General features: G+C 43.0%; 1 pseudogene; it reads right to left on the reverse strand.

Moving 5' to 3' along the window:
• The window catches only part of LOC134443257 (interferon-induced very large GTPase 1-like), a 46,793-nt pseudogene that overhangs the window by 3,692 nt on the left and 23,611 nt on the right, over nucleotides 1–19,490 (reverse strand).

The following is a 19,490-nucleotide window of genomic DNA, read 5'->3' on the forward strand; positions in this document are numbered from 1 at the left end:
TTTTCTTATTAGGACTTGGTTGTCTTGAAAGTTGTGTTTTCTACAAGTATCCTTGAGCTTCTCATCATTATAATTCCTATTCTGAGAGTTGGTAACCAGGAATAACTTTGCTTTTCTCTCTGTCTTGGTAAAGAAACTGAAGTCACCTTCCAGGTAATCACTGAAGATGAAAACTGCAGCTGAGATCTGACAGAGGAAGGAGACATGAGCTTCAAACGACCTGCTGTCCCCTCTCAGGTTGGCCACTTACTTTTTTTTAAATTGAATGTGCATAACAGACTAAATGGACAAGATTAACTATAACTATATATCTCCAGGATTTAATCGGACAATTGGACAAACATGCAAAATAAAACAAATGCTCTTTCACAACCTCTTGAACATAAAGATCATAATAATCGGGCACATTGAGAGGGGGGAATACATTCAATGAAAGCAGAAGGAAAAAAAATGTCATCCCACCACAATCATCCTCATCATCCTCCTCCTCTCATTTAAAGGAGCCAGGTGATCATCTTCAGTTTTAACGTCACCAAACTTGTGATTACAGCAGATCCTGCCTGACGCCTCAGCAGTTTTTAATTGCAAAACTGGCAGTGGTCTCAAACTGTTTTTATTCCTACACTATACCATGTTAAATGATCTCTTCAGGCCTGTCAGAGCATTCTGTTGTGTTAGCTTCTTCCAGTCATCTGGGATGTCTGCAGGTTTAACCTTGTAATATTCAGCCAGTTCGTTATTGAACTTCGTCAGCACATATTTCCAGTAGTCTGAGGCCTCAGTGCTGGCATCTCCTGCTATGTCCCAGTCTGGGTAGATCTCTCTGTAGCGCTTAAAGGGATGCCATTTACCATTTGTTTCTGAGTTCATAAATGTATCATCACTAATGACAGCAGCTGAGCATACCCTGGTTAAAGCATATCCTGCAAAGGCCTGAGGTCTGTGCATGCTGGAGAAGTGTCTGGTGTGGCCCCCACCTCCTGCTTCACAGGGTGTCTTACAGAAGGGACACTGGTGTCCACATCCACACACACGGGAGTACAGCAGATCATGGGGTTTAGAGGGCAGCTGCTCAATTGTATTAGTGACCTGGGAAATGCCTGATCTCCTGTCATACTCCTGAGCTAAAGACTCTTCCATGTCCTTGATGAAGTCTTTGAGGTAGGGGATGAACTGGTCCGTGTCAACACTGAGGAGAAACAGGAAGTCCATAAAGGCATCTCTTGGGATGACCAACTGATCCTGAAGGGCAGAGCAGAACTGCTGCATGAACTCATGTATGTCCATATTCCCTGTCGAGCTGTTTATCGCATGGTTTATTTTCTTCACAATGTCAGAGAGAAGCTGTTTCACTATGTGAGGCAACTGGCCACTTGCAGACATTCTCTTAATTATCTGTTCCTTTATCCAGTGTTTCATGAATGCCTCATATGATGTTGTGTATTTCTTGTACTTCTCGAATGAATGTTCCTCAAGGAGCTGTTTCATCACAGCAAACTGGAAATTAGTCCTTGTGTTGTAGATCACTCCCTCATCTCCTGTCTTCATTTGATCTGCTATTGCCTGGCCGAGGTGTCGAGACACATAGTCCTGAACTGCTGGCTTCATACATGTCTCAGTGAATTGTTTGACGTTCTTAAAACAGTGACTTTTTTCATTAAAAGATGCTAGAAAACTATCTAAAAATGTGTTTTGGGACTGTTTCAGAAGCTCCTGTGGGTCATTGCGGGAATTAAATTCATTATGTGCTTTCTGGAAATAATTTGCTGCAAATCCAATAATATAAAATTTAAGATTAGCCTCACATTCATCAGACACATCTTTTATTTTTCCATCAATGTGATGAAGAAGATTGTGGATGTATGTGTCATTGTAATCTGTATTGTTCCTCTTCATGTTTACAATATGATTCTTAACAAGAGTGCGGCATTCTAGAATGATGAGATTACAGAGCTCTTGTTTTGCTTTAATGAAGGCTCCTTTGTTCCACCATTGTTTAGCAACATCTTTCCAGCTTGGAAACCAATCTTTTTCAACAGTGAATTCACCCTGCCCACAAGTTTTCAAATCAACCTTGCCAAGCATTTCAGTGACAGGTCCACTTTTTACTATTAAATGTTTCTTCAGTATATGTGACGCATTCTGATAAACATCTGCCTGTTGTAGTTGGACATGTGACAGCTCAGACATGATCTCTTTCCACATGTCGTCAAATTCTCCCTCAAGCTCAATCTCAGATAAATCAGTTACTTCTTTCCTACAGCGCTTAATCAGGTCTAAGACCTTCCTCTCAATAGTGTCTGTTTGCTTGTCCTTGATTGCTGTCACTTTTTCCATCCCCATTTTTATTTCAACAGCTTGTTCTAAACATTGTTTAATAGAATTCTCAGTCTGCCGTCTTAGAGTTGAGGCACTGTTCTGAAAATCTTGTTCATATTTCTCTACTAGAGCAACCTTGTTGTTCTTTTGCTGGAAATATTGCTGAATACTTTCTTGGATTTTCCCCTCCTCTTCAAGTAATTTGCTGTTGGCCTCCTGCAACACATTGCTTAAAATAGTCCTTAATTGACTGATTTGGACATTCTTGTCAGTCACTCCAAAATTTGAAATCTCTGTTGTCTTTGCAATGAGCCAGCTGTGCATCTCTGATTTGAATGTCCACTCCCACTGGTTGTAGTGAGTGCATAAATCTAAGTAGGCATCAGCCACCAGACTGTTCCTGAAGTTGAAGATGAAGTTCTCAAATTTCACAGATCTCCACAAATCCTGAGTGCATGTAAGGAACTGAGTTGCATTGCTGCTCTTCACATTGTCTGATTTTAAGTGACGAATCACACACTTCTTGAGTTCATACACAGCTTCACTGTAGCCAGTATTCACTGGGGCCATTGGGGGAGTTCCATGCCAAAGTCCAGGGATGTAGTAGCTGTCTTTGTCAGGATCATATTTCATCACATCAGTAAACTTTGTATTGCCTTCTCTTCTCTCCATCTTAGATGCTGCCTGAGTCATCTCATTGAGCTGCTCCACCAGTTTATAGCGATCTCTCATGTTTTTGTCACGAGCGGACATGTCTGACACGTTCTGATGCACAAAGACACACCTGGGCTTCTTCCCAACCTCCTTCATCCTCAGAAAGGCATGGACGACAATCTGTAGAACATCTTTCATCTCTTGAGTGTTCTCCATAGCAACATTGATGATTGTGATGTCACTGAGCCCTATCACCAAGATTGCTAGTTCGTTGTCGTGTTCATAGCTTGTGTCTACAGCAGCCAGCTCAGGAGATTTTACGCCCTCTGTGTCGATGACCATGATGAAGTCACACTTGAGCTCAGGTTTGAGTTCCTCAGAGACCTTCATCAGCAGCATGAAGGCTCCTCTGGTGCATCGTCCACTGCTGACAGCAAACTGCACCCCAAACATGGTGTTGAGAAGGGTGGACTTCCCAGTGCTCTGCACCCCCAGCACAGTCAACACCATGATCCTGCTCTTGGTGTCCACCAGCTGATGCAGCTCAGTCAGCACTGCTGATATCCACTTCATTGGGATGTTTGAGGCATCTCCATCCACCAGCTCAAATGGAAACCCATCCAGCAGCATCTGGGCACATAGAACAGGCAGGTGCTGGACTTTTTGTCTGGCTGGGTCATCTTGTCGACGGGAGCAAGCACACTCATAAATCTGCCCTAGCTCTCGGAAGAAGTGCTCAGGTCCCAATGAGGAGTTGGAGATCTGCTCATCTAAGCTTTTAATCATCTCCTTGTCTTGTGGATTCTTATCACAACAGACTTTGTACTGCTCCCTCAATGTGGATAAGTTTTCTCTGGTGACAGTGTCTAGCTGAATCTTCAGCCACTTCAGGAAGTACAGACGTTCTTTGTGTGGTTGTGAGATTCCATCAATGAATTTGGCCATGGCATTTGATAAATCTTTCTGCTGTTGTTTGTTCCTAAGGTACTGTTCTTTCTTACTCAATGAACTTTTGTAGTGCTCTATGTCCTGCTCTCTGTTAGCGTTTCTCATTCTGTACCTCTCTTTCTCTAACTGGCTGATTTCTTTCCAGGTGGTTCCATGCAAAGGCAGCTGCTGCTTCTTAAATGCCACAACATCCATTATCATTTCGATTTCTCCTTCAGCATTTGCTCCAACATTCTTGCATTCCTTCACCATTTGACTGATTTCTTCAGCACAACCCCTTCCATTATTGCATTCAACGTAATTCTCGTCTACTGAAATGCCACATTGTTGAGCTATAACTGCCAAATTCAACATGTTGGTTTTCTGATGATTATTTTCAAGAATTCCCTTTACATAGGAACGGAACCGCCTTGCAAATTCTGACTCATTTTCCTTTTTTCTGACTAACACACACTTCTCCTCTAAGTTATATTTTTTTGTCCAAATCTTCTTAAGTTTTTCCATGTTATACTTCGCCCCCTGAGAGTTGGTGACCAGGAACAGCTGTGTGTTGGTGAGATGACTGAGGCCACCCTCCAGGTCATCACTGAAGATGAAAACAGCTGCTGAGGTCTGACACAGGAAGGACACCTGAGCTTCAAACAACCTACTGTCACCTCTCAGGTTGGCCAAGGCCACTGGCTTTTTTAACATGTCGATGTTTCCACTCCCACATGGCAAATACCAGCTCATTTCTACGAACCCATCTGAGATTTTCCTGGGCACATCACCACACTCCATGTGGCGGTGGATGAACGCTTTATTAGACTGAGAGGAATTACTCAGCAAGTCATTCAGACTCTGAGATTTAGACAAACTGCTCTCTCCTACCCTAACAAAAGTCACCATGGGAATTTCCATCTCTACGATCCTACCCTCTACTAATGCCCCATCTCCTAATGAAGAATGGGGCCTGTAGTTTTTAACTAGATCTCTCATGGCCCACAGCATCAGAGTGCTCTGCTGTGTGTCACAGTTTGGCAGCAGCAAAGGAACAGCAAACTGGCACAAGGACATTTTGGAGACCATTTCCTGCTGGAGGAAAGGATCTGCACAGTGGAAAAGGGCTGTGATCAAATCTAGAGGGTTCACAGATAGTGAATGAGTAACACTAGATCTAGGCATTGGTTGGTCACATTGTAGATTTCTTGCATTTAGATTTGACATCATAAGTTTCCTTAAGAAAGTCCATGGTAATTCATGTAGACCTTGTGGTGGTGTATCGGACAGTGTGTTGCTGTTGATCTCCAGGACTGAGCTGAGAATGAGCTTCCCTCCCTGCAGATCCCTCAGGCCCAACGAAGACAGCAGCTCAGAGAGGAGGAGTCCTACAACAACAATGACAAGTTTCTTCAGTCTTTAGATCTGTGTGTGTGTGTGTGTGTGTGTGTGTGTGTGTGTGTGTGTGTGTGTGTGTGCGTGCGTGCGCGTGCACACCTCTGTGCATGTGTTTGTGTGTATGGGATGGGGGGCTACTTGTTTACTGTAGTTGTAATGCTAATGCTGTACAGTGTTGAGGAAACTATGGTGCACCGCCGTAGTTTAAATTTGGCCGCTATAGTTTCCGAACATGTAAAAAACTTGGAACTTTTTTTTCTTAAACGATTTCCGTTTGTTTAAAAACTATTTGAAAAACGATTTCCTGCACATTAAACCATGAGTGAAAGACAGAGGGATCAAAAGCCTAGTCAAGTTGTTGTAGTTAACTTGGGTTTGGGAGCAATAAAAAAACCTTCAGAGAAGGGACAGTTGGGATGAGTTTACTGACAATCCCCAGGCTTTGTTTTACAGTTGTATGATAATGAGTTAGGCGACAGGCCTTCATTGACACAGCAGAGGAGACATGGGGCTGCATATAGAAATTAATGTGTAAGGAATATGAATATAGACATAAATGTGTAATATGATGTTCAGTCCTTTTACTGGGAGGAATTTTGAAAAACTGGCCCTGTGACCAGCACCCCACATGTAGAATGTGTACGCCTATGTGTGTGGGGAAAAGGGCATAGCCTATTCTCTTAGACCATTTTTGTGTGTGTGTTAACAATTTCATAGTGCTCCTAAATTCTTCTCTGTGCTCCCATTTTGTTTTAATTGTTTTTCATTGCATAGACCCCTGCATGAGGGACGAATAAAAAGTGTGTTGCAAACAGAAATGATTCACTGTAGGCCTACCTAATTTTTTCATATAAATGACAATGTACTACACATGTCATGGGTAAAATCTTTTGTAATTTCTCAAAACATAAATGGCTGAAATGTAGGGCTATAGTTTCTCCATGCGCCAATGTCATACTTTACTCATTGCTTTGCATGTACGCAGTGTGAATTTCCAGATAATTTCCCAAACCCTCACGCCCCAGCCACAGCCTTCCGGGTTAAAGAAAGGCTAAATAAAGATACATTTAAAAAAAAGGAAGATAAACACAATCAGTGTGTGTACCATTATTGTGTAGTGACGCCTTGAGTCTCAGGTATGTTGTTTTGCAGTGTGTCTGATGTTGGAGGGCACATGTCTAGACTACTGTCAGGAGAGTGATATGACTATTTATTAGTGCATGACCAGTCGTTCACCTTTTGCACTCAGTTTGGGAATAAGTGATGACGAAACAAACAAATGGATGTCTGTCAATTCTATTACACAAAGAGTGCAATTTACATGAATTTTACTTAACACATACTTAACAATGACTTTAAGTGTCCATACATTTTATTGGGACTCCATGTAGCAAAGAGTAAAATAATGAATATGTCTAAGTCTAACTGCATAATCAAACCCACTAGGAAACATGTAAAGGCAAAAAGGCTCTTTCTGGTTTACCTGTCATCATCTCAGTAGCAGCAGGCAGGCTCTTCCCTCCATGTTGGAGCTCAGTGTAGACTACAACATGGTAGTCAGTTCCTGGTTTCAGGCCTGTGATGTCTGTGCTGCATGTCTTAGTAGAGAAGGACTTTGGCTCAGTTCCTTCACTCTGGTAAGAGACCAGGAAGCTGTGTGGAGTCTTCTGCATCTCAGTAGGCACCTGCCAGCTGATTCTAGCAGATGATGACGTGATGGAGCTCACAGCCAGATTCTGAGGTAATGGGATCTCTGAAATGGCAGAACAAAAATTGTTACATTTGAGTGGTATATCCTGCTGCATTTTGCAGCTGACCAACAACTGATTGACCATACTGTTGCGAAGTTAGAATGAAACTTTAGCCTTTCCTGTGTTCAATTAATTGGGCCAGGAATGTGGCATGTTTACTGTTACTTTGCTGATATCTGGAGAGCTCAGAGCGAGAGCCTCTGCTGTTGAAGGCCATTGTGCCAGGGCACAGTGTGCTCTCGCCTAACTTTCCAGATAGCAGACACATCTCTAGGCTGTGTGTTATCCTTGGCGATAGGTGTTTTTATGATTCGTCACCCCTGGAGACGACATCTTCCTGAACTAACATCATACTTGCAAACGTGTAACCTGCTGACATGTGGAAGATGGTATAAAAACCGTTGCCACCATTTTGTCATTTGTCCATTTGCCTGTCATTCGTCAGAGATCGTGAGACTTAGTCTCATTTTCATTTCTTTTTTATCTTTATTTTTCTTCCACTTTTACTTTTTATTTTCTTCTTATTCCTTTTGTAATCTCACTTTTTTTAAAATAATAAATTGTATCCTGATCGATCCTTTTAACTACGAAGTCAAGACTTATTTTATTTTTTGCAAGTGAGTCAGTTAAAACACAACGCAGAGCATTCATCCTTCAATTTTTATTGGAGAAGAGAATTTTGGAAATGTCCAAAATCTAGTAACAACATCTATTCATTTGACAGTATCTCAGATGATTTGCCTTTTTCTTTCCAATGTCAACACCATTAGACACACACACAGGGCTTTAAATTAACACCAGAACAAGCCAAAGGCTGGTGAAATTTGAGTTTCGCTAGTAGACAAGACCAACTTGCTAACCATTTTGACCCATTAGGGAGTGTCTGTTTGGCTATTAAGATTAACATCTATTAGCTATTTTGGCTGGCGATGCCAAAACGTTAATACAGAGCCCTGCACACATTTAATGTGCTGATATACAGTATGGAAATGAGCCAAGTCTAATAAGAAAGCCGGCCAATTCCAAATTCTGTATTGTACAACCCTCAGCCATCTCCTTGAAGACATAATGACCAAATACAGATTTTCATTACCCCCGACAGTAGGTTTCATTACACACACACACACACACACACACACACACACACACACACACACACACACACACACACACACACACACACACACACACACACACACACACACACACACACACACACACACACACACACAGAGTACTCATGCAGGTTATGACTCAATGCTGTACCTGTCGTCATATCAGTAGAAGCAGGCTGGCTGTTGCGTCTCTCCTTCGGTCTCGGCTAAATTGCCTCTTAATCGCGAGCAACTTATCAAAGAGCAAAAAGATGACCCCTCTCTCTCTCCACTGTTCTCCGAGGCCATGTCAGACAGTGATATTGGTCAACAAGGATATTATGTACAGGATGGCGTTTTAATGCGCAAGTGGCAGCCGTTGACTGCCCCTGCGCATGATGTTTGGCATGTTGTGAATCAAACTGTCGTGCAAACCGCTTATAGAGAGAAAATACTTAATCTAGCTCATGATCACCACTTTGCGGGAAATCTGGGACTGCAGACCGGACTGCAGACCGAATAACAAATCATTTCTACTGGCCAGGAATTAAACGTGATATCGCAAAGTTCTGTATGAGATGTCATCCGTGTCAAGTGGCAGGGAAACCGAACCAGGTCATTCCACCTGCCCCGTTGAAGCCGATCCCAGTGTCGTCTGAACCATTCGAGCACGTTATATTGGACTGCGTTGGCCCTCTGCCAAAAACCAAATGTGGAAACCAATATCTACTGACGATAATGTGTAGCTTAACGCGTTTCCCAGAGGCCGTTCCACTGAGAAAGATTACAGCACCCGTTATTGTGAAGGCGTTGCTGACTTAGTCTCATTTTCATTTCTTTTTTATCTTTATTTTTCTTCCACTTTTACTTTTTATTTTCTTCTTATTCCTTTTGTAATCTCACTTTTTTTAAAATAATAAATTGTATCCTGATCGATCCTTTTAACTACGAAGTCAAGACTTATTTTATTTTTTGCAAGTGAGTCAGTTAAAACACAACGCAGAGCATTCATACTTCTACTTTTATTGGAGAAGAGAATTTTGGAAATATCCAAAATCTAGTAACAACATCTATTCATTTGACAGTATCTCAGATGATTTGCCTTTTTCTTTCCAATGTCAACACCATTAGACACACACACACGGCTCTGAATGAACATCAGCCAACAAGCCAAATGCTAGTGAAATGTCAGTTTGACTGGTAGAAAACACCAACTTACTAACCACTTTGACACATTAGTGAGTGTTTCTTTGGCTAGTACGATTAACATCCACTAGCTATTTTGGCTGGATGCCAAAACGTTAATACAGAGCCCTGCACACATTTAATGTGCTGATATACAGTATGGAAATGAGCCAAGTCTAATAAGAAAGCCGGCCAATTCCAAATTCTGTATTGTACAACCCTCAGCCATCTCCTTGAAGACATAATGACCAAATACAGATTTTCATTACCCCCGACAGTAGGTTTCATTACACACACACACACACACACACACACACACACACACACACACACACACACACACACACACACACACACACACACACACACACACACACACACACACACAGAGTACTCATGCAGGTTATGACTCAATGCTGTACCTGTCGTCATATCAGTAGAAGCAGGCTGGCTGTTGCGTTTCTCCTTCGGTCTCGGCTAAATTGCCTCTTAATCGCGAGCAACTTATAAAAGAGCAAAAAGATGACCCCTCTCTCTCTCCACTGTTCTCCGAGGCCATGTCAGACAGTGATATCGGTCAACAAGGATATTATGTACAGGATGGTGTTTTAATGCGCAATTGGCGACCTTTGGATGCCCCTGCGCATGACGCTTGGCATGTTGTGAATCAAATTGTCGTGCCAACCACTTATAGAGACGAGATAGTTAGTGTAGCTCATGATCACCACTTTGCGGGACATCTGGGTATCAAAAAGACTGCACACCGAATAACAAATAATTTCTACTGGCCAGGAATTAAACGTGATATCGCAAAGTTCTGTATGAGCTGTCATCCGTGTCAAGTGGCAGGGAAACCGAACCAGGTCATTCCACCTGCCCCGTTGAAGCCGATCCCATTGTCGTCGGAACCATTCGAGCACGTTATATTGGACTGCGTTGGCCCTCTGCCAAAAACCAAATCGGGAAACCAATATCTACTGACGATAATGTGTAGCTTAACACGTTTCTCCGAGGCTGTTCCACTGAGAAAGATTACAGCACCCGTTATTGTGAAGGCGTTGCTGAATTTCTTTTCGATGTTCGGACTACCAAAACGGGTCCAAACGGACCAAGGAACCAATTTCATGTCCAGAGTGTTCAAACAGGTCATGCAACAGTTGGCAATTCAACATGTCACGTCGAGCAGTTATCACCCACAGTCCCAAGGAGCACTCGAGCGTTTTCAACAAACACTCAAAACGATGTTGAAAACCTATTTCAGCGTGATTGGAACGAGGGGGTTCCGATGGCTCTCTTTGCTATACGCGAAGTGGTCCAAGAGAGTTTGGGGTTTAGCCCTGCAGAGCTTATCTTTGGGCACACTGTGCGTGGGCCATTACAATGACCTGAATGATTATGTGTCTAAGATGCGTTACAGGCTCCAGCGTGCACGTCAACTGGCAAAGGAAAACCTAGAAGTCGCTCAGGGGAAAATGAAGAAACGGTATGATCGAAAAGCTGTCTCTCGCCACTTCTCTCCTGGTGACAAGGTACTGGTTTTTGCTGCCTGTGCTGGGCTCTGCTTTACAAGAGCGTTATGCGGGGCCCTATCAAGTGGAGGGTAGAGTAGGTGACCTGAATTGTGCTTGCCACTCCCGATCGTGGAAAAAAACACGTTACGTGCCACGTTAACAGGTTGAAGCCTATCGCACTAGACACACACACACACACACTGACACACACGCAGCCACCTGTAGTGACGGTAAGCGGGAGCTGTCCAATACACCTAGTGCTGAAATCGCCGCTGTAGCTGTTCCGTGCGCTGCCACTGCCCTCTCTGATCCGCCTCCTCATGTACCTGGCCCTTCTGTTGAAGTAATTGAAGGGAGGCTTAAAAATTCTGAAATCATGACCGCCCTATCCTCATATCTCTCTCACCTTTCCGAGTCCGAGACCACCGATTTAACGGCGCTGTTTGGTACACACGAACCCCTGTTTTCTGACCTCCCTCGCTGTACAACCGCTATACTGCCCTACAATATCAGAACGCAGTGTCTTGAAAATGGTCGAAAATGGGTTAAGACAGGAAATTGGCTTTAAAATACCTTCTTTTTATTGTGTTAAAAAAATGTGGTCCAACTTGGTCCAGTTTCAGAAAAAAAACTATAAAAACTGATTATGCTGCGCTTTTTGGTTTTAGGAGGTTACGTCGTACTAGCCAAGAACGCAGTATAACGCGCATTATGCGCATTATACTGCACTTCTCCATTGACACCGTGGTTTTGGTGTAGACAGTAATACCACAACAGAATGCAGTGTAATGATTTTTCAGCTAAAAAGTAATGAGAATTATGTTTTTTTTGTTTTTTTTCTTGTGTGCATGAATTTCCACCATAAAAAAGTATTATATGGAAGTGTCATCACCACTTTACCCCCCAACACAGTTGTGTGGCCAGAAAGGAAACTTTAAAGCCATTTTTCTCAGTTTGACATTTTGAATTACACTGCGTTCTGAAATTGTAGGGCAGTATAGTGCATGACATTGAGGTTTAGAGTACGAAACCAATTCGGCAACACCCATACCGTGCAAACCCACTGAAGCGCCAGCTCTATTGCTGCTCTCGGAGGAGGCGGACGTGTTTCTTCAGAGCTCCCAAGCTCTCTTTCCCCCTCCCTTTCCCCTCTCTCCTATCTCTTCCCCTGCTGTTGCACTCTGTCTTGTCTGACTTAATTCTGCTGAGACTCCACGCTGTCCTGTTCTCCTGAAAAGAAATTAACAATGGATTTGGTCAACTGGTCTATCAACGCAATTGACACCATCTTTTCGAAGATCAAAGTGGGTTCGGGGGAGCCCAACTGTCCTGATGGGACAACGGCGACTGGCTGATGGACTCGTGGGGAAGTGGAAAGTCATGTGTCTGGCTCCGTTAAACATTGAGGACGTAGAAGATGTCTACACTTTCGGCTACTTGGTGGCAAGTTCCTTGGGAATTGGATTATCCTTGGGACTGCTGTACCGCATTTGCTCAAAGGTATGGGCAGCCATTAGCGGCCCCAGGCTGTCCTGCTCAATTGATCGGGTGGGCAGTGAGATTCGAGCACAGAATGTGGTCGTGAATCGCGCTTTGGAGGGTTTTGTGGCTGGTCATCGCCAGATGGACAAATTGATGGAAATGGTTGTGGCCGGACATCGCCACCTTGAAGCTATTGATCGCCGCATTGATGGACTTGTCGCGCACGATCGCCAGATGGAATCGATCGGCTTGGAAGCTAGGTTGCTCAACTTCAACTGTATGTGAAACGTGTGGCCAGTCACATGAGAATTACTGCAGAATAGAAAAGGAATGTCTGCATAACCCAAACATAAATCTTATTTTGCTTTGGCGCCCCAGCTGCAGCTGCAGCGACCTGACCTAGGCCAGGACTCTTATCTCTCCTTGGAGGACAAGCAACGTCTGGACTCTCTGCCTCCCTCCCAATTACCACTGGCACCTGGAGGTGTTTTTCACTTGCTATGGGACAGTGCGAGGCCGCCCCTGGGACGGTTTGAGCTATGGCTCAGAGTGGGGTGATAAGCTATCCAGTGCCCACCCCTCCCCTTAATTTTCAACGCGTCCTCTGTTTCTTTCTGCTACCCACCCCTACCCCCACCCCTCCCCCCGGTTTTGATACATTGTCTTGTCTTAACTGCTTATGCTATATATGAGGTTTTTTATTCTATGTCTTGATGTTGAAATGTTTGCAATGTGGAGCTATGGAATCTTTTTTTTCCTCATCCTTACCCAATGTTTGTATAACACTTTCAGACAAGACTTCCGGGGCGCTCCCTCGCGTGCGACCCAGCAGCCTGTGTCTCTGTCTTTCAACATCATTGACTGATGGAGACTGGGACCGCAAACTGAATTGCCCTTCTGATGGGACTAATAAAGTTATCTGAATCTGAATCTGAATAATGAAACAGGATATTTATGCTGGGAAAACAACATTGCTGAGACCAGCAGTAGCCCATGGAGTTCACCGTGCTTGTTAGTCTCAAAGCCTGACGGCACATTCAGGTTGTGCACTGACTTCAGGCGCGTTAACGCAGTGACTAAGTCAGACAGTTATCCGTTACCTCGCATGGATGACTGCGTTGACCGCTTTGGTCACAGCAAACTAGATTAGCAAACTAGATCTTCTCAAGATCTTCTCTTATTGGCAAGTTCCTTTAACCGAGCGTGGCAAAGAAATCTCAGAATTTGTTACACCAGACCACTTCTTGCAGTATGTGTGTATGCCGTTTGGTCTTCGAACCGCCCCCGCCACATTTCAACGGTTAATCAATAATGTGTTAGATGGCGTGTCTAATTGTGAGGCATTCCTTGATGATTTGATCGTGTACAGTGCCACCTGGCAGTCACACATGGAACACTTGGCTACTGTGTTTGACCGGCTGTCAAAAGCCAACCTCACCGTTCAAGCCATTCTGAATTTCCCTGCTCCTACTTCCAGACGTGAATTGCGCAGATTTCTCGGAATGGTGGGATATTATAGGTCGTTCTGTAAGAATTTCTCCACAGTCGCTGCCCCTCTTACTGACATGCTTAGTACCAAACGCGTGTTTAAGTGGGGAGACGCCTGTCAAGCGGCATTTGAATGCGTTAAAGCGCTGCTTACCACTGCTCCCGTTTTGGCCGCTCCAAACTTTAGCCTACAATTTACCGTAGCTGTGGATGGAAGTGACTTAGGCGCAGGGGCTGTCTTGCCCCAAGGGTATCGATGGTCTAGACCACCCTGTTGGATTTCGCGAAAGTTAAACCACTACCAACGCGCTTATTCTACCATCGAAAAAGAAGCGCTTGCGCTCCAGCACTTTGAGGTCTATGTAGGTGGAGCGGCGACTGTGACTTCCCTGCAACCTCATCTCCACCTCAGGTGCGCATGTCCCCTCCTCTGCAGACCGGGGAAACATGCCTGTCGCGTCGTACGGTGGAAGCGTTGCGCTCGCATCCGACTGTCGGCTTGTGTAGTGTGAGGACGTGAGTCGTGAGCTGTGAACTTTTAAACAGTGAAATTCCATCGTGCAGTGTGAGCAGAAGTTTAAGACCCACGAGTGAAAATATCGCACAGTGTATGCCCGACTTTAGTCGCATGTGCAACAGCAACCGACGGTTAATGCGTTGGTACCTTGTCCTTCAAGGTTATAATTTAAACATTAAGCACATTTGTGGTCGCGATAATGTCGTTGCTGACGCTTTATCCCGTGCGGAAAACACTTACCGTTCGTTCGTCCGTTCGTTACCAAATAAGTTGTCGGGTAAGCTAGTGGTATGTATGAAGGTATTGTATGCATTTAGTCTATTGTAAAGTTGTGATGTTGAATTTAAATGATATACATGTAACATGTAACTATTACAGTTTTTCTCGATTGCTTACACACAATTTTCGGAATCAGTTCCATACCTCACACACAGCGGGCAAAACTCCTCACTACCTCTGAAAAATGCACGTCTTGTCTCAACATTTTTTTTTTTTTTAAATGCACTAATTTATTGTAAAATATTGGGTAACCACATGAAAGTGATCTCCTGTATAACATATTTTGGAGTTCAAAAACAAACAAATGTGTTTTCTCACTGCATCCACTCATGTTTTCATCAATATCACATGCAATGTGTGTCCTTATAGGGTGATGATTTCAGATTGTAAACCGGTATGAAGAGAGCCATGTGATGAGGAAGTGAACATAGTATGGCGGTTGATTTTAGTATTTTGAATGACAGTGTGTTCAATGCGAGAACCAGGGATTTTCTTCATGAAAATTGTGTGTAATCCAGATAATTGTGTGTAGTGGTTTGAAAAGAGTGTGTTTTAATACTGAAATGTGAGTGTAAAGAAGGAATTGTGGTTAGTGTTCAGTGACATTGATTAGGGGAGTTGGGAAATGGGTGAGATGTTCAGAAAATTGTGTGTGCCAGAAGTACCAGAACTTGTGTGGAGACAATCGAGAAAAATTGTAAGATGTTCTTAGTGTCCTACAATAATGTATTGTAGAGTTGGTCCCTTTTTACCGCCAACTTATTTCTTAAGGGTGGGGGTGTTACGTGGCACTGTTTATCTCACCAGTTAATTTCCATGCCCTCCACTAATTGATGCCTTGTTTGCGCGCTGTGCTCTGCTTCATCTGATCTGAGTGTATGCAGGTGTGCCCATGAGAAGACGCGCGCTCATGGACGAGCGCTCGGATAAAGACTCCAACCTCTCCAGACTCCAGTCTCTCTCTGCTCTCTCATGCTGCGTCGCTTTCCGAGAAGCTCTTGGCAAAATTATTTCTTTACCCTTATTATATAAATTCAATCTTGTCTTTTATTTTTAGTTAACTTGACTTTTTTGTAAACGGTGGTGGGTGGTGATTATTTTCTTTCTAGTTGAGCACGACATAGGAATTAGTTAAGGAGATAGGTAAGTTCACCGGAAGATTCACGTGTTTTTATTTCGAGGAGGTAAGGTAGATTTTGGATTTTGAGTTAGGCTTTATAATAGGGTTTTTATTTTCCTCCTTTTTGAACGTGACATCTCTTTCTGTTTTTGACCAGGCGTTCGACGCCGTTTTTGTTCTCCTCCGTGAAAATTAAAATCACCACATTCTTCTCCAACCTGTTGTCCTGGTACCTTTTATGTTTCATGCCCATATTTTGTATTTGAAATGGGTTTGTAACAGTGAGTGACTAACTACTAGTCTTGAAATTCTTTCACCCATAAATTATTTTTAAGACATCTAAAAATCAACCTTAAACGCCTATTGCAATTGTTTTTAATTTCAGTCCTTGTTTGCTGTCTGCTTTTTAGTTGTATGTGTATACAGTACATAGGCTGTTTTTGTCTGGTTAGATGTGTTGTAGCTGTGGTGTTTCTTGTCATTTATGTTTTTATTGCAATGTAATCTTTTTAAGCTGCCAGTCTTGGAAAATTGGCCACCATTTCCTGATTAAAGAAAGACTAAATAAAAATGAAACAGCACAATAAATGTTCCTACCATAATTGTCTGTGTAGTGACACCTGGAGTCTCATGTGTGTTGTTTTACAGTGTGTGCATTATGTGGTTGTCTGATGTTGGAGGGCACATGTCTAGACTACAGTCAGGAGGTGATAGGACTATTTATATCCCCGAAACGCGGAGCGCCTGGAATGTAATGGTTTTGCGTCCACCGCCGCGCCAGCCGCCGCATTAGGTCTTTAGTGGTAACGCGATAACTTTGGAATGGATGGATGGATTTGTTCCAGATTGGGTGTGAGAATGCCCTAGGGTAGGTTCATGAACTGATTCGAGTTTGGATGTCAACACTTTCAAGATGGCTGAATTCAAGATGGTTGAATTTTTGTGTGGCCCATAACTTCTGACCAGTTGGATGGATTTGTCCCAGATTTGGTGTGTTAATGCTCTAGGGTAGGTTCATGAACTGATTCGAGTTTGGAGGTCAACAGTTTCAAAATGGTGGAATGTTTATTTGGCCCATAACTTCTGACTGGGTGGATTGATTTGCCCAGTAACACCTTTTTGTAATGATTCACCATTTCAGTGAATCTTCCATATTAGGTACAGTGTAAAACTAGTGTAATACCAGTGTAATAATATGTAATACCACTTACACACAAATAGATGATGTTTGTACAAAATTGGTACATGGTGTTACACTAGTATTACATGATATTAAATATTGTTACACTGGTTATTACACTATACCTAATGTGGTAGATCTACTGTAATAGTGAAGCATTAAAATAGGAGTGTTACCATTTGCCCCATATTTTGTTAACTTCGCTTTCACAATAGTCGTTTGGTTTTAAGCCTATGCACGTCATTGATATGAATAGATATTAAATAGATTTCTTTCATATTTTGTATGTATCATCATATACGTTTATGAAAAGGTGGACGGGTTTGGTAGGAATGATGGGGCACTGGAAGCGTCGCGTTTCGGGGATATACCTTAAGCCCCTGTTACTCACTTGCGGCTCGCAACGCCTGACTTGGCGGCTCGCATGCTTATAGAAAAATATTGTAGCCTAACATAACCAACATTTCTACATTTAAAATCTGCTATGCCTACATAAATATATAATGAGCACGCATCACAGTCATCGGCATCACGCCAACTAGGCAAGGCTATGGGCACGTCTACATCAAGATCTCTTTTTTTCCACCTGGCACCCCATGCGTTTATTTACTGACAAATTTGACTCGGTGAGACGCGTAAATCAATCACAGATCTTATTTGAAAATGTATTGGCTGTTAATTTTATGGACGTTTGTTCATATTTTCATTGGTGGCTTGGTTTTGTATTGGTTTAAAAATAGATTCTAAATGGCTAGAGGTCGTCTATCAGCAGAGAAAAGAGCGCCGAAACTTAACCTAAGTCGGCAAACATCCTTCACAACAACGCCACGATACTCAATGGCGGAGACCAATAAATTATCTGGTCCACATCAAACGAGTAGCCTAATTCCATCATACATTAATGATGCGTGCACGCGCCTGGTGTAGCCTAACTCAGATTGCATTGTTGGTGACCACATCGCAAATCGCTGTTCATTTTCGCGCCTGGTGTAACTCTCTCGCACAGCTTGGTGACCTGGCCACCTCCAAAATCGCTGTTCATTTTCAGTATAACCTGGCGCTGTCAAACGGGCAATGAAGGCAAGCAGAGCGCAAATAAAGCACGTGGAGTCGCGTTGGAATGCTGCAAGTTGGAAACTTCTCTCTATCTCGCTTTCTCTCTCTCTCTCCGCACGGCATTGATTGACAGCTGATAGAAGAACTCTGTTATAAAACTTTTTATAAATAATAAGTTCACAAGAAAGCGCATCAGGCAACCATCCTTCACAAGCTCAATAACTCTTGAGCCAATCTGTTCATTCCGTTCTTGTTACACTATGAATGACAATCCGGAGGTCTATCCATCAAAAATATGCTGGCTGACAGCGCCGGAGAGAGAGAGAAACAACAAAACTGGACTCGTCCCTCTGCTTTTGTGTTGGTTTTGATTCTGGTGTATTTGCCATCTGTCAGCGCCAGGTTAAACTGAACTGCTCTGTTGCTCTTTGATTCAGCAGAGGTGTCTTTTAGTGTTAAAAAGTGAGCTAGGAGGCCTAACAGCATGTGCTGACATAGGGTAATTAATTAATAATTTAATAATTTAATAATAAATAATACCTACAACCATGTATAATGAGGCCAACACTATCATGATGTAACACCACCCCCCCCCCCCAAAAAAAAAGAAAGGCCATGAAAAGTAAGGGTTGGGGGGGGGGGGGGGGGGGGGTTAGTTGTGTTGCGCTCCATGCAGGCTCTCCTCCTGATTTTTTTTTCTGATAATGTGGCTCTTGAGGGGAAAATGGTGAGTATCACTGTATTAAGCAGTCGAAGGCGAATGCACAGGCAGTCTAGTTATTAGCTGCATGGAGTGTTGTTCACCTTTTGCACTCAGTTTGGGAATAAGTGGTGACAAAACAAACAAATGGATGTCTGTAAATTACATTACACATGCACTGTAAATTACATTAATTTTTATAAACACATGAATGAATAGTGTGTATACATTTTATTGGGACACCCTGTAGCAAAGAGTAAAAGATATGTCAAACTCTGCATAATCAAACCCACTAGGAAACGTCTAGAAATGGGTTTTGCCTTGAGATTTTCATTAAAGGGTTTATGAAACGAAAACAAAGTAAAGGAATTTGACCATTTCCAGGACCAAAGTTCTAAGCCTTGTGAATGAAATGGGATATTGTCTGGGTGATATTTTGTCCTAAAAGTCATGTTAAAATGTTCCCAAAAAGTGTTATGTCTACTTTTTGTCGCGACATGCGAATTTTATGCAAATGATATGCATGACATAGAAGGGGAAAGTTCACCTCATTCCACCTTGTTCAGATCAATGGCGGCTAGTACCAAAACAAAGCGCAGTGTCAAGCAGTGTGTTGCTGGAGGGCCGAACGTGCCAGCTGCAAAAATGGCTACTTGACAGAAGGAATATCTTTGCATAAGTTCCCTTCTGTGAAGAATGATGGAACTGTGGCCGACAAGGAGAAGGCTAAAACAAGGGCTCTGTGGATCCAATTCGTACGCAGGCACCGGCGTGGTTTTGAAGCAAGCTCGTGGTCACTGTTGTGCTCGGCACATTTTCCACCCCTCAT

This window comes from Engraulis encrasicolus, unplaced genomic scaffold, assembly GCF_034702125.1.
Source record: "Engraulis encrasicolus isolate BLACKSEA-1 unplaced genomic scaffold, IST_EnEncr_1.0 scaffold_29_np1212, whole genome shotgun sequence".
Taxonomy (NCBI): Eukaryota; Metazoa; Chordata; class Actinopteri; order Clupeiformes; family Engraulidae; genus Engraulis; species Engraulis encrasicolus.